Raw genomic sequence first — 13,748 nt, forward strand, 5'->3', positions numbered from 1 at the left:
AAGGTATTGAAATTTAGTTGTGATGTAGGATGAGAAGCAGCAGTAATTACTGCTAAATTATTTCCTCTAGTCAGAAAACACCCGACTTCTTTATGACTGGCAGCAGCTCAGTTCCTTCAAGACAAAAGAAGGAATGGGGAAATACTTTTATTTTTGCCCATAGTTGATTATACATGCCTAAGGAAAAGAGAAGGATATTATGCAGAGGGTGACTGAGTACTGAAATTTAGTATATCTTTATTTGCTCTCATTTGCTATCTCCTCAAGACAAAATAAGAAAAATTGTTTTATCTTTAATATTGAGAATTATACAACCAAAGGCTTCCAGCTTTCTGTGGAATTCAGCCTCTTTAATGGCAATATCATGATAAAATAAATCTCTGGCTTTTACTGAAATTATGTTATTGTTTTATATGTACTTTGTTATATGCTATATCAGAAACCTCTCACGCCGAATGTTACTCTTAATAGCCGTTTTCAAATGGATTTTTTTGTATGTCATGTTTAATAATAAAAGTTTTGATTGAGTTTGCTGCAGTTTATTTTCAGAACGACTTTCAAATGCACTGCTTGTCTGCACGCTGAAGTGAAAATGTAAGCAATACTAGTGACAAGCATATTTTGCTTTTTTGCAGATTTCACACACTTTGTAAGGTCATGTGGGTATTGCTGGCCAAGCATCAGTAGTTTATTCGTTGCGTGATTACAAGTGGAATTGTAAATGGAATGAAATAAGATGGATATGGAGGACTACCAACTGCTGTTGGCATACAACTGCATGCTTAAAGATGTCTTCATTCATTAACAGACTATTTTAGCCTGCCAAGGTTGAAAATGAAATGCAAGTCACAGCTTGGACATTTATCACTGTAAGGAAAGCATCCTGCCAGTACTGGTTAGGCAAAGCATACTTGTAGCCATTAGTAGTCCAGTCTGATTATCGGGCTCAATCTGTTTCTAATGGCAACCTTTGCAGTGACAGCATTGTTTCCATCTGTGCTCACACGAGAGATGTGAAATCTTAGCGTTTAAAGTTCTGAAATAACCTTACAGACACAATTATTTCCTTTCTTAGGGATTGTTCCAGCTGGTGTATGGCAGCCCGGTGTACCTGCAACAAGCAAGCTGGCCCCTACCTTCTGCTTAGCAAGCCAAATAATAGTTAGCCAGTATTGCCTCCAATTACAACAGGTACTGTGACTTCATATCTTAGCTTGTTCTCTTAAACTACCTGCAGTTCTCCTATCCAGCAGTACTGTGAATGACAGCCCTGCTTCTCCTTCTCAGAGAGAGCTGGTAAGTGCTTGTTAACAAATCTAAAGTGAAAATTGCTTGCGGGTGTTAATACATATGTCAGGAGAAAAGTGAGATACGGGGGTAGGTGGAGGGAGAGAGGGAGGGAGGGCAGTAGAGAAAAGAAGGAAGATGCAGGGGACGGTAGCGGGAACGTGCTGGTTGGTCCTGGAAAAAATATGGGACAATAAACAGGTAAAGAAGCAGCTGCATATAGCCTGATGTTTCTACTGAGTTTTTACATTTGCTGCTACGTTATGCCTTGCACAACAAATTTTAATCACGTGTGTGTCAGGCCATATATTATTTCAGCTTTGTTAATCAAACTGTACATAAACTTTTTCTTTGTAGTACATGTAAATATTTCTCCTTTAGTGAACAATTGTTTTTAAGTCTGAAAAACTGCATTAGAAAGTGGGTGTATCTGTGTATTTTCACAAGAAAACACAGGTTTTAAACATAAGTATCTTATGTAGTAGTACTTTTGTTTTTAAAGAGCCTTTTTGTAGTTACCTTGGAGGTCAGGAGTAATAGGCAAACAATCAATCAAACTATTATTGAAGTATAGGCATAATATTGCAAAAAGAGAAGAAGAAGGTGCTCTTTTGCAATTCTTAACAAAATAAAATATGCCTACCTTTTGAACTGATGTATTTTTAAAAAGCTCTGTTTTTCTCCTTTATCTTGAATGGTCCATGGTATATTTATGACTGGAATTCTTCCTCATTAAAGGTTTATTACACTTTAGCAGAAACAACTACACCAGTTTAAGATGTTACTGACTCCTGGCTGCCAGTACCTCTACTGTAATTTATTGATCTTCCAACACAACTGGAGAAAGAAATTCATACCTCATGTGCCGCCAGTTTTTTAAGAGAAAACCTGTCAGTAAGAGCATGTGTCACACTAAACTGGCCTGGCTGACTTGGCTGGGATGGACGGGCTTTGCGGTGACCTCCAGCAGAAGCAAGAAATCAGACTGGTCCTAAACTGGCATTTCTGCCCCGAGCATCCGACAGCAAATCGGGCACAGGGAGCCTTAGTTGGTACCTTTGTCCCAGGATAGGGACTGACTTAGCAACACTTTTCTGTTCTCAAGTAGGAAAATAAGGAAGCATTTTCCCCTCCCAATGAGTACGTGAGGATGGTAGCGAGCGTCTGAGTGTTTGCCTAAATGGATGGTGACCATTTAAATATTTGTTAGTGTGAAAAAAGAAGAGTTAAGTGACGGCGCCTATGTGCAAGTTAAAGCGAATGTTTATGTTGAAAGGTTAAAAAGCAAATCTTAGTGCAGGATGAAGAGTGCTTTCCACAAGGCCAAGGGAGAAATGTAGCTGATTGAAAGAAAGAGCAAAGAGATGGAGGGGAAGGCAAGGCAAGGCACTGAGCACACAAAGGCAAGAGAACAAAAATGGAACAAAAGAAAGGAAAATCAAGAACAACTATTGGAAGGAAATAACAATGTTTTCATAGCTCTGACTATAACCGGATGATGTGTTAAATAAAATAATTCTAAAAAATAGAAAGGACTGGATACACACATTGTATGTTCGTGAACTTCGTTCTCAATCTCTGACTAATATCTGGCAAATTGCGCTGTTTGAAAAGAAAAAAAACAACTCACCACAAAAGCAAACAACTGAATGACAAGGACTGTACCAAATAACTTATCCTCAACCTGTTTTAAAGTCTGAACGTATAACTTTATCAAAATTTCATGAATAACTAATAAACTGAAGCAGAGGACAAAAGCCTTCAACATGGAGATTTGAAATACCCGAGAACTGGGTTCATTAAAAGAAAAACCAATGAGGCAAACCTTTAGTGTCTGATTTATCCAAATTCTTCCAAGATTTGTCAGTTACTTCTGTGCACATTGCATTTTTGTGATAGTAACTCAGCGCAAGTCCCTTCTCCAAAACCAAAATTCAGCTTCCTTGACTGGAATTGAGAGAAAAATGAGCAGAAGAAAGCGATCGTGTCTTCCAGGGTTTAAAGAATAGTAGGAGAAATTCATATAAAATAAGGACTCATTCTCTGGAGGTGAGGGTAAGATACTGAATTATTAATATCTTTCAAGATATTAAAGGCCAGTGGGATGTTTTGAACAAATAAACATAATTTAATTCTTAATGAATTAAAAAAAAAAAAACCCTCCCAAATGACTAGAAGCAAAAATTGAGTTACTACCATTTAATTTTAGCTTAATTCTGTTGCAAGCAATCTTAATATCTGAAAAATGAATTGAAACTGTGTTAACTGTCTGGTTAGTGAGCAGTGTAATAATTAAGCTGCAATAAACAGGAAACTAGGTCAAAGAGCTCAGGTATATTACAACAGGCCAAGGTTTAGAATATCCAAAATTAATCTTATATGGGAAATAACTCAACAGTCGCTATTTCATTTCTATGCAGATTACTAAGACGGCAGCAATGTCTGGAGAACTTAGAAAGAGGAAAACTCTGAATCCTGAGGTATGTATAGAACAATGGATTAGACAAAATGCACTTCTCAAGGTAAAACAAATGCTGAAATAAGCACAATTTACAGATTCTTCCTTTTTCCGTCTCAAAGTCAGTTCCACGTGCTGTAGTTTTAATGAAAGTACACTGGAGAGAAAGAGCATGGAGGCGAGTTTCTGATTTGATTATAGTTAGTCACAGTTTAAAACAAAGACAGAAAATCATCAAAGGTTGGGAGAAAAAAGGCACAGACACAACAAAAAACATTAATGCTAAGGAAAGAAGTGGAGGGGAGGGAGGTGGCTGCTCACCAAGGCTGAGGTTCCTGGGAAGGTGGCTGCTGGCCTGGGGGGCGCATATTAAAATATCCTGGATTCGTGCTCGCCCCAACCCATTGCGGTGTGTTTTAGCATAATGCATCATTGCATTTGCACCCATTTTAAGGGCAGTCATGCTTTCAAGTCTCCGCATTCAGTAAAAGTGATCATCCAAAGCAAAGCGATCCAAAGACACATGGGCAAAATTTGTGTCGTGAGGATGAATTGATCTCACGTAAGCTTAGCTGCCTGCACTGCAGACATTACAGCTGAGCTCGTCATCCTCTAAGTAATTCATAGTCAATTAAGGCTTTTTTAGGGCGCAGATCATCTGACTGATTTTAGATATCTATTTTAAGATGTGCTGAGTTTTACCTGAAATATACGTGGATTTTTTCCATTTCATGTACTCACATGACAAGTTTACCAGAGTAGTTGAAATGCAGTAACACACATGGCAGTTCTCTCTGGTCAAATGAATGTTGTTCTCTGTACCTCTCTTATGTGCCGATATGAAAATTTTTAAAGAAGATAAAACTGAATTTTCTATAGAAATATCTTTTGGGGGCTATACAGAACTACTACCAAAGATGCTGTCATAAAGATTGAAAGAGTGTTGTCAACTCTCTGTGGACCCACGGCACTTGTACTTGGAGTTCATGCTCTCAGCAACACTCTGCATCACACTGACATCTCGAAGTAGATACAAACGTCTATGACTCAGTTAAACGCTACTCGGAATTCAGTCAGTAGAAAAATTACTTCATATTCATATGGGGCTTTTTTGTTTTATTTTCCCTCTTCCTACAACAACAGTTGGTTAACATTTTCCTCCTTATCAAAATAACCCAGAGAAAAAAAAAAAACAGTGTTCTGAATTAGCATAATAGCAGCTTTGGCACATTTATTGATAGATGCAGAAATCAAACAATTAAACAGTTTCCTAATAAGGAAAAAAACTCAAAAACTCATGCTCACGTCTCTTTGGTATACTTGTACTAACATCACAAATGTGCTCAAAAATGAATGTAAAGAGGGTTAAATTAGAAACATAAACTCAGCTATATTCAAATTAATTTGAAAGCATGAAATAATCGCTGTTGAAAATTACGCTATTAAAAAAATTCAATTAAGATCTGTGACTCACTTCAGTTTTGATTTTATCCCTTCTGCTCTAGAAAATTACAAACTGCATATCAAGTGCCCGTTGGGGTTTGGGAGGCAATGACGAACATCCATTTCAAGACTTTTTTTTTGGATTAAGACGGTACTGACTATGAAAAAACGGATTAAGGCACCTCACTGAATTTATTTTGAAAACAGCAGCAGCATGTTTCTAACTTTCCCATTTTTATTGTCTTTTCTAGCATTAGCTATAGTAGAAAATCCAGAACTCTTCAACCTCTGTATCTGACATCTACACAAACTGTCCGGCAGTGGGAGAGTGAAATATGCAGCTGTATCTATTCCTATCGTATTAGCAGTTATGGTCTTTCTGTTGCTTTTATGGCACCTTCTCTCACGATCAGCTGCGCTCATGAGAAACTGAGGAAGAATCATAAAACTGTTGGTTGGGAGGAGCCCCAGCCTGATGCTTGGACCAGAACTTACAGCAGCAGTAGCTCAAGTCAGCCTATCGTACGCAAACAGCCATTCACCACATTTAAAACCAGACTTACTTTCATTCCAGCTAGCCTCACCTCTGTCAGGGATGGAACTTGCAAATTAAATGTGTAATGGAGAGCCAGGGACAGATAATACAAGGATGTGACTTGTAACTTTTGCCACTTATTGCTGCTTTGTTCCCAGTCCTAAACACCAGGATACAGACCTGAACCAGAGGAAAGGGAAGGCAGTGTACTGTAATTCATTAGCAATCCCTTGATTTTGCCAGTGGGACTCTCAGTAATCTCACAATTTTTCAAAAACAGTACGTTCTCTCCATATACGTTACAAGGTCAGCTTTTCCAAATTTTATAAAAAGATGCTATTGCTTGTATGTGATTGTACCACTTATCAATTACTTTTGGCAAAACAAAATTGGCAAGTGATTTTTTTTTTCCCCCATAATGAATGTTAACTTTATTTTGAACATGCAGTAGATATTTTTTTTCCCCCACAAATTTAAATTTCAGATTGTACAGTATGTTCTGTGTATATGCATGCGTTTATATTTACATTAGAATATAATGGATCATAGTTAAGTATTTTTTTGCAGGAATGTGAAAACAGTCATGTGGAAAACCACGAGCTATTTAAAAACAAGTTATATACTCAGAGGAAAACTGAAAGACCTAGAAACAAGCAAGCATGTCTTTATGTCTTTAATACATATTTAGATATAAAAAAATTAATTAATTTTCCTAATTTAATTGAAGATTATTATGGATAATATAAGAAAATCCAAATCAAATTATATTTGATCTTAAATATTAGTTTATAGCTTTGTGTTCAAAAGATGACATCTATGATTCCCATTTTGTGATTAAGACTCAGTTCTAAATGGGTACCTTTTTTTCCAAGAACCCATATGCGCTCACGTATCAACTGTTATCCAGAGACAATGCCTTTACAATTAAAAATGTTTGGAATTCATCTTTGGACATAAAGAAGAAATGGTAGCTTCTGAATTTGACTTTTTTTTATCTCTAAAGATCAAGTAGAAGTGCACTCTGGTTTTCCTAACACCATAAAAGAGGCAGTAAGTCTAGCAGTGATCTTATTCATGTCAGCATCGTGCCAGTGTCAGTGAAGATACTCTTCTGTTACTGTGGAACCAGTGAGAAGAAAATTAGGCCGATTTCTGCACACAGACAGCAATGAAGGAACCATGTGGGAATACCACATCTAAATTTAATAAATCTGTGCCACATATGGCTCTGCAGTTCAGAGTGATCTCATAGAAGCTGTATGTCTAAATGACATCAGGAGCTGACCTACTAATTCAGGCTTGGGAGGGCAAACCCTGAAACAGTAAGTTTGAACCATTTTCGTGATTGTGGTATTTCCAAAACACCTCCCCCGCCACCAAGTATTACAGGAACATAATTTTTCTTATGGGGTTTGTATATTTATAGAACTCTTCTTACAAAAGAAACTAGAATTTTACTACCTAATGCAGCCTTAGAATCTTGAATAAAATCTCTGACAGGTGTGAGAAACTACACCACAACACCAGTCAGCTGCCAGACTGACCTTTTTCTATCTAATGATTTGTAAGGCTCAGGTCACCTTGGAGTTAACCTCTCCATTAGATGATCTAACCCAGACAAGTTATTTAGGCTCCATTATAGCCAGCAGAGGAAGACACGAGCTTGGAGAAGGCGGTTTCATCTCACCCACATTACAGCACAGAAAAAATGTGGTTGCAGCAGCAGTGAAGCAGAGGAGGAGGATACAATCCTAACAGGAAAGTGAGACGACCAGCCACAGGAAGAACGCACAGAAAATGGCTGCATTATGGTAATGGTGTTATATCGATTTTACAGCATCCTGCAACAGAATCTTAACAAGATCTTGAGGAGAAGATTGTCATATGCGTTCCCCCTCCAACATCAATTTTATCGTTAGTTTTGAAAGGTAACTTCACACGAAGTAGTAAACATCATCTTTGTGTAATTCCGAGCGTAATGGAAATACAAAACGTGCTGCAAAATTAATGTAGATGTAATGAAATCACTGAAGAAACTCTCTTGTGGTACATCAGGACAACTTCAGAGGTGCCAGTTGGCTGATGTAGCCAAGGTTAGGCACAATTTAGCGTGACTGCTTCAGTTTATCAGTATTGATGTACAAAAAGCACTGTTTGTTGTGGGGATTAGTTGTTGTCTCATTTCACCTCGCGTTCTGAATAATAAATGGTTATGCGTGTTGCCGTCAATTTAATTTGTCATATAAATTCTATATAATTCACTTATTAAGATAAGATAATATGTGACAATATTTATGAAGCAGTATCCTCCCAATCACTCAACTGCTTCTAAATGCTAAGGGCCAATTAGATGATTTTTGCCTCTGAGATCTGGTAATCATTTGTTGACAGATATTAAAAGATTCATCTAAACACATTCAACTGTCTCCTCCCATGAAAGAAATACTATTTTCCTTTTCTTGTTTTCTTTTTTTAAATGAATGTAGTGGTTAATTAAAGCTTGAGAAGTTTACAGCACCCAACATTTGAATTGCACTACACTTCACTTCAAAACTATGAGCACTTAATTTATAGTGCACTTTTAAAATTAATTGCGAGCCCTACCATCAAGGTAGTATTATTCTCCATTAGGAGAAGATTTTGCCATCCAGCTGCTTTGTGCTGCAGCCACCTCTGCACTCTGGCCTACCAAGAAGCACATTCATCAGAGGAAAGATCTTGCAAGTCACTTACTACGGCAAATGTCTTTTATTGACACCATCTAGTGCTACATAGTGTAGCATCCCCGTAAAAGCTCATTAAATCTTCTCCTTTCAATGCGGTACAGGGCTCCTCAGCGCCACACATGAATTTCACGAGCTGTTACAAAGGCTTTCCTCCCAGGTCTGCCTATTGGTTTGCCAGTCCGCAACATTTTAACTGAAGCTGGTGAGTCCCTATTTCATTTATGTAAAAGGATGAAACGAGTCACTTTTTAACAAAAGCTCAGCTGATTGCAAGTTTATGACTTGCATCCGTCACAATCCAAGGCAGAGATTTGACCTCGAAGTATTATACCCAGCTAGGTTTGAGACTGAGTTGGAAATATATAGGCCAAAAGTGTGCATAAATCTGCTACAGTAGTTGCTTTGAAGTCTGTATTTACTACAAGCTCATTGGCTAATTAGGTTATCATAGTTACTTCTATTACATATAATCCAGGACAGTAATTTATAGCTTTCCTGCTAAGCCAATGAAGAGGCGTTTTGTCAGACAATCTGGATATCCCAGAGAGCCTACAATTTTTTTGCTTTCTGACAGAGAACAGAACGGCAACACCACGAAATTTCCAACAAAATAAACTGGTCTGCCTCGTGCCAGATGCTGATGAGCCGAGTTTGGGGCTGCCATTAACTTCAGTTAACAGAAAACGTCGTCTGGCAGTGAGAGAGCCACAAAACCCCCTCCCCGATGTCTCGCCGGCCCTCCCACCACCTTCTCAGCTCTGCCTCTGGCATATGCTGCCTTTCCACTGGCAATTGCGGGGTAACTCCCCGATCTGGAGTGAGAAAACTCGGAGCCACTGAACTTGTGCAACTCCTTGGATATGGCATCTGACAAAGTGCATCTAATGAGGAGGGTCTGATGGTTAATTATGCCTAGAAAACATAACGTGGCATTTAATAAGCCAGGGCAAAGAACCTTCCTTTTCAAAATGATGCATTTTTGAGAGTCTTCTCTCCTTTTCTTGCGATGAGAAGGTATTCAGACGCATTACCAATATGGCAACATAAGAGAGAATTACATGGTGGGGTAATGATGCCATTCGGATTGGTTCATGTTGGAGGTTTGGGGTTTTTTTCAAAATACTATGCTTTCAAGAATCAAGGAACAATACAGCAGAGGTTGAAAGATCCAAGAAATTATATCTTTCAGATGGGATTTTTGTACTGTTGATACCTGTTTTTTACCAGCTAGATATTCTTCAAGCAATAGATTTATATACATATAGGTATGAATGAAATATATGGCTGCCTATGTATGACTACTGTCCTAGTTTAAATCAAGTTTTCTATTTGCTATATGTTGTTTTTCTCTTCCTCCCAGAAGTGACTTAGTAAACAAAAGGCAATGTTCAACATTCTTGTCCTGTGTGATTTTCCTATGTTTAGTTTTATATATTCACTTTTCAAACTTACGTACTTTCATTATGTTCAGGCATTTTTCGCTTCTTGCTATCCATACCAGCTTCTGTCCTTCACTGTCATCATGTGGCGTACTGCTTTATATTGATGTAAAGCTAACCGCAGGGAAACTTTTCCTAGTTAAAAAAAAAAAAATAATAAAAAAAAAAGAAAGTAAAAAGCAGGCCCTTTCTTGCAAATACAAACATGTCATATTTTGTTTCCAATTTGCATCGACACCCACGGAGAAACTGGAGGTGAATTTAAGCCATCACCCGCTTTTTGCACGTGTTTTTACTGGCGCATTTAACTTTCTGTGTTTAGCCACAGCTATTTGAGATGCCTCCCACATTCACCGTAGAAGGCATACTGTTAACTAACTTCTTGTTTAAATGAAGGGCTATGCTGACAATTAAATGTAGGATCGTGCATGCTTCAGTGCCGTACCTTATTATAATCAACGTGAGTAGAAGCAGAGTGCTGAAATTATGGGTTTTAGTCTGCATCTGCATGGCATTATTATGCTTATCAAGGTGAAAATGTCGACGCTGAAGAATGTAATTGTGTACCTTAAGCTGCAGCGATAGTTAAACGGAGCGCCTGCCTCCACTATTAATGCAGCAGAGTGCTACTCTTAAGAGGCACTATAACTCTTGATGTAGGCAGAGCTTTCAGTTCATGAATTTATTTCCTTCCTTTCTTTTTTTTTTTAAGACTTTCAGAGATAAGGTTTTTCTGTTCGGGTATTAATTCAATATAGATTTTCTGATGCATTTTTTTTCCCTTTTTAACAAAGTCAGGCACCAGAAAGAATAGTGTACATTTGTATATAGCTCCGCTGCCCTCCAGGAGGTCAAGTGTGAAATGAGTTGAGAGACACATTGACAGTCCATGCGTGAGCTGAAACAACTCAAGCTAGTTATCAGTAATTTGGATCTGTGGCTGGAGTCTGGGTTCTTATTATATAAAATCAAATCAAATAATAAAATAATTCAGTGAATTATCTATGTTTAGTAGATTATCATTTTCATCTGAACATTGTCTCATCCAAATTATGCATGTTTTATTTGTTGATTTTAATGTTTAGTCATCCTGAACATTTTGATTTGCGAGTCATTTATATTGCAAAACAAATGCAATTTTCCTAATACAATATATTACTTTGTTGGGTCTCATATACGTGCATTGCTTTTAAGTCAGTCTCTCGTAAGTTATCCGTATGGATAGGTCTACCACGTCTTTTTACACAAAGAGGGAAGGGATATTTCCTCTCCGGAGTCACAGTGAGTCTCTTGAGCTACTCAGACTGTGCTGAACCCATAGCATTGGGTCAAAACACATGCCAAAATCCATCCCCGTGCCTCCATATTAGTTAGTATTTCTCAAATGATAATATGGCAATTTTTTTAAGAAGTCCTCCTTTTCTTTCTTTTATTTTCCTCTCCCACCAAATTCCCTATACAATAGATTTTGGCAAGAAGACAGGGTAGGTATGCTAAGTCAATATAATTTCTTCTGAAGTTGTTTCAATTTCTTGAAAAAAAAAAAAAATTGCACAGGTTTCAGTATTACATGAATCATTATTTTAAACTGATTTACTTAGTTCAAAAAAATACCACTTTTGCTACTCTCAATCTGATTTTTGCCATGAAGAGAAATACAAAGGCCACTCAAGTGCCTAAGGATTACATACACAATGAAAGTTTTCTACTTCTTTGTGTAAAAGGAAGAAATATTAGCTAGAAAATACTTGTCTTGAAGATGCTTCAGTATTTATGAATTATTTGGTTATTTCCTTACAGATAAAATTAATCTTAGCTACAAAGAGGGAACATTTCACTTGTTTTTGTTTAAACATTTGGTAATCTAATTGAAAGAGCAGACCACTTCTACTTGTGAGGAGCTTTAATGAACTAACTGCGGCAGTGAAGGAGGACTTCAGCTACACATTAAGCATCGGCAGAGCTCAGGAAAATTAGCGCTTCTACATTTACTCCTATATAATTTGCGTAAGTGAAGAAGTTACTTATACCACTCAAAAGAATTAAGAAAAAAATTCTTTTGCCTTTGAAGCACTGAACCTTGGCATGCTTTCCAGTTGCCAAGAGCCAAATTTCTGCTCATCCATGTACAAATAGAGCATGGTGAAAGAATTAATGCACTACCTGTTTCTATCTTGTGGCTATCTCTGCCTGTACTTTTAGGTCACAGTGATTACGGAGGGACTCCTTGCCTTTGTATGACAAAGCAGGTGAAGTCCATCGATGGTTAAAGGCAACTCACTGAGTCTTTCACAGTGGACAACTAGGGTCTGGACTTACACCAATTACAGGTGATGGCATGCTCATTCTGCAGGGAGAAGATAACATATAAGGCTAAGCAAGAGGGTCAGGCTTCTATTAAATGCTATAACATTAACAGTCATAAGAATATATTCACTGCCATTTAGCAGAAAAGGTATATTATGGGACCGGGAGGCTTGGAACAGTAATGACTCAAACTGAGAATCACGGTTTCCTCAATAATATAAAAGTTGCAGATATAGAGTTTGTTTCTAATCTTGCTTGCATTGATATAAATCTAGAATAGCTCCGTGAAACTGATGAAGTAAAACTAATAGGAATCAGTATTTTAAAATGAGACAGTCAGCCGCTTTTTACATATCACTGTCAGAGCTGCGTATCTCCACTGATTTTTTTATTAGAGTTATATATCAAGATCACACTTTTAAATCATTCTAAAATCAAACCTCCCGTTGCAATGACAGGTGAGTCCTTTCTATTACATACATTGAAATATATGTGAGAGGCCGTTATCAATTCTGAGGTTGTAAAGTAGAGCCTGCGTTTCTCACTTTTTCTCCCTTAATCCCCAGGTAGAGTTCTCTATGCAGGCCAATATTCCTGTACAGGCAAATCTTTTAAGTGATCTCCAGGAGCAATAAGCCCTTTGAGACAGAATCACAGACTGGTTTGAGTTGGAAGGAACCTCTGGAGACCACCTAGTCCACCCCTCTCCCCGCTGAAGCACGGTCACCATGTCCAGATGGCTTTTGAACATCTCCAAGGATGGAGACTCCGGCGCCTCTGTGTAGCGCAGAGAGAAGCAGCTCAATGTCACGTAGCTGGAGTGAAAGTTTGTGCTGCACATGCCTGCGAGTCGAGTGGGAAGGAGGAGAGAGAGGGGAATAGGCTGTGACATGACATTGCTTTGAAGCGCCCATCAAGTGCAAATAAGGCTCATACTAAATAAGTCCCTGCTAGGCAGCTGTCTATTTTTATTTGTAGTGTTTAGCTTGCAACCAAAAAGCTGTTTGGGTTCAATTCTTGCAGCATTCAGAAAAGCATCAAAATGACAATTTGCTTCTGGTTCAAGAAAAATAATGGTTTGCATGATTATCAAGTCAGCCTCATGTTCGGTTTGATTACAGAAAGCTGTGATTTTTAAAATATTGAGCTTATCTCACCCACAGGATCAGACCTCATGATTTTATATCTAAACCCGACATTTTCCTAGTGCAAGTAACCCCTCTCTGCCCTTCCTGCTTCTCTTTCGATAACAAACTGCTGACAAGCCAAGTTTGATTGTCTTGAGAAGGCGAGAAGATCAAATACATACAGAGTATTAACAAAAAGAAAGAATGTCCTTAGGGAAAAAAAATGTTGCAGAACATGAATTCTGTTGTACCGCTGAAAGGAGTTGTCAGTCACTGCAAAAAAACAGTTCAGAGGCCTCCTGCCACGGGGAGGGAGCAGGACCCTCGGCATCGATATGGGGGCTCTTTCAGGAGGACTTCGCTCACCCCGGTCCGTCAGGAGCTGGGCTGAGGGAGGCGCAAGGGAAAGGGGGGGTGGGGGGTGCT

General features: G+C 38.2%; 1 long non-coding RNA gene across 1 annotated transcript; it reads left to right on the plus strand.

Annotated features, from left to right (window-relative positions):
• Positions 1-965: 965 nt before the first annotated feature.
• LOC141743715 (uncharacterized) lies at positions 966-11,074 on the plus strand. The gene is made up of 3 exons (XR_012587179.1): positions 966-1,296; positions 3,708-3,767; positions 5,440-11,074. It is a non-coding gene; the product is annotated as an uncharacterized LOC141743715 (long non-coding RNA).
• Positions 11,075-13,748: the final 2,674 nt, after the last annotated feature.

This window comes from Larus michahellis, chromosome 5 (assembly GCF_964199755.1).
Source record: "Larus michahellis chromosome 5, bLarMic1.1, whole genome shotgun sequence".
Lineage (NCBI taxonomy): Eukaryota > Metazoa > Chordata > Aves > Charadriiformes > Laridae > Larus > Larus michahellis.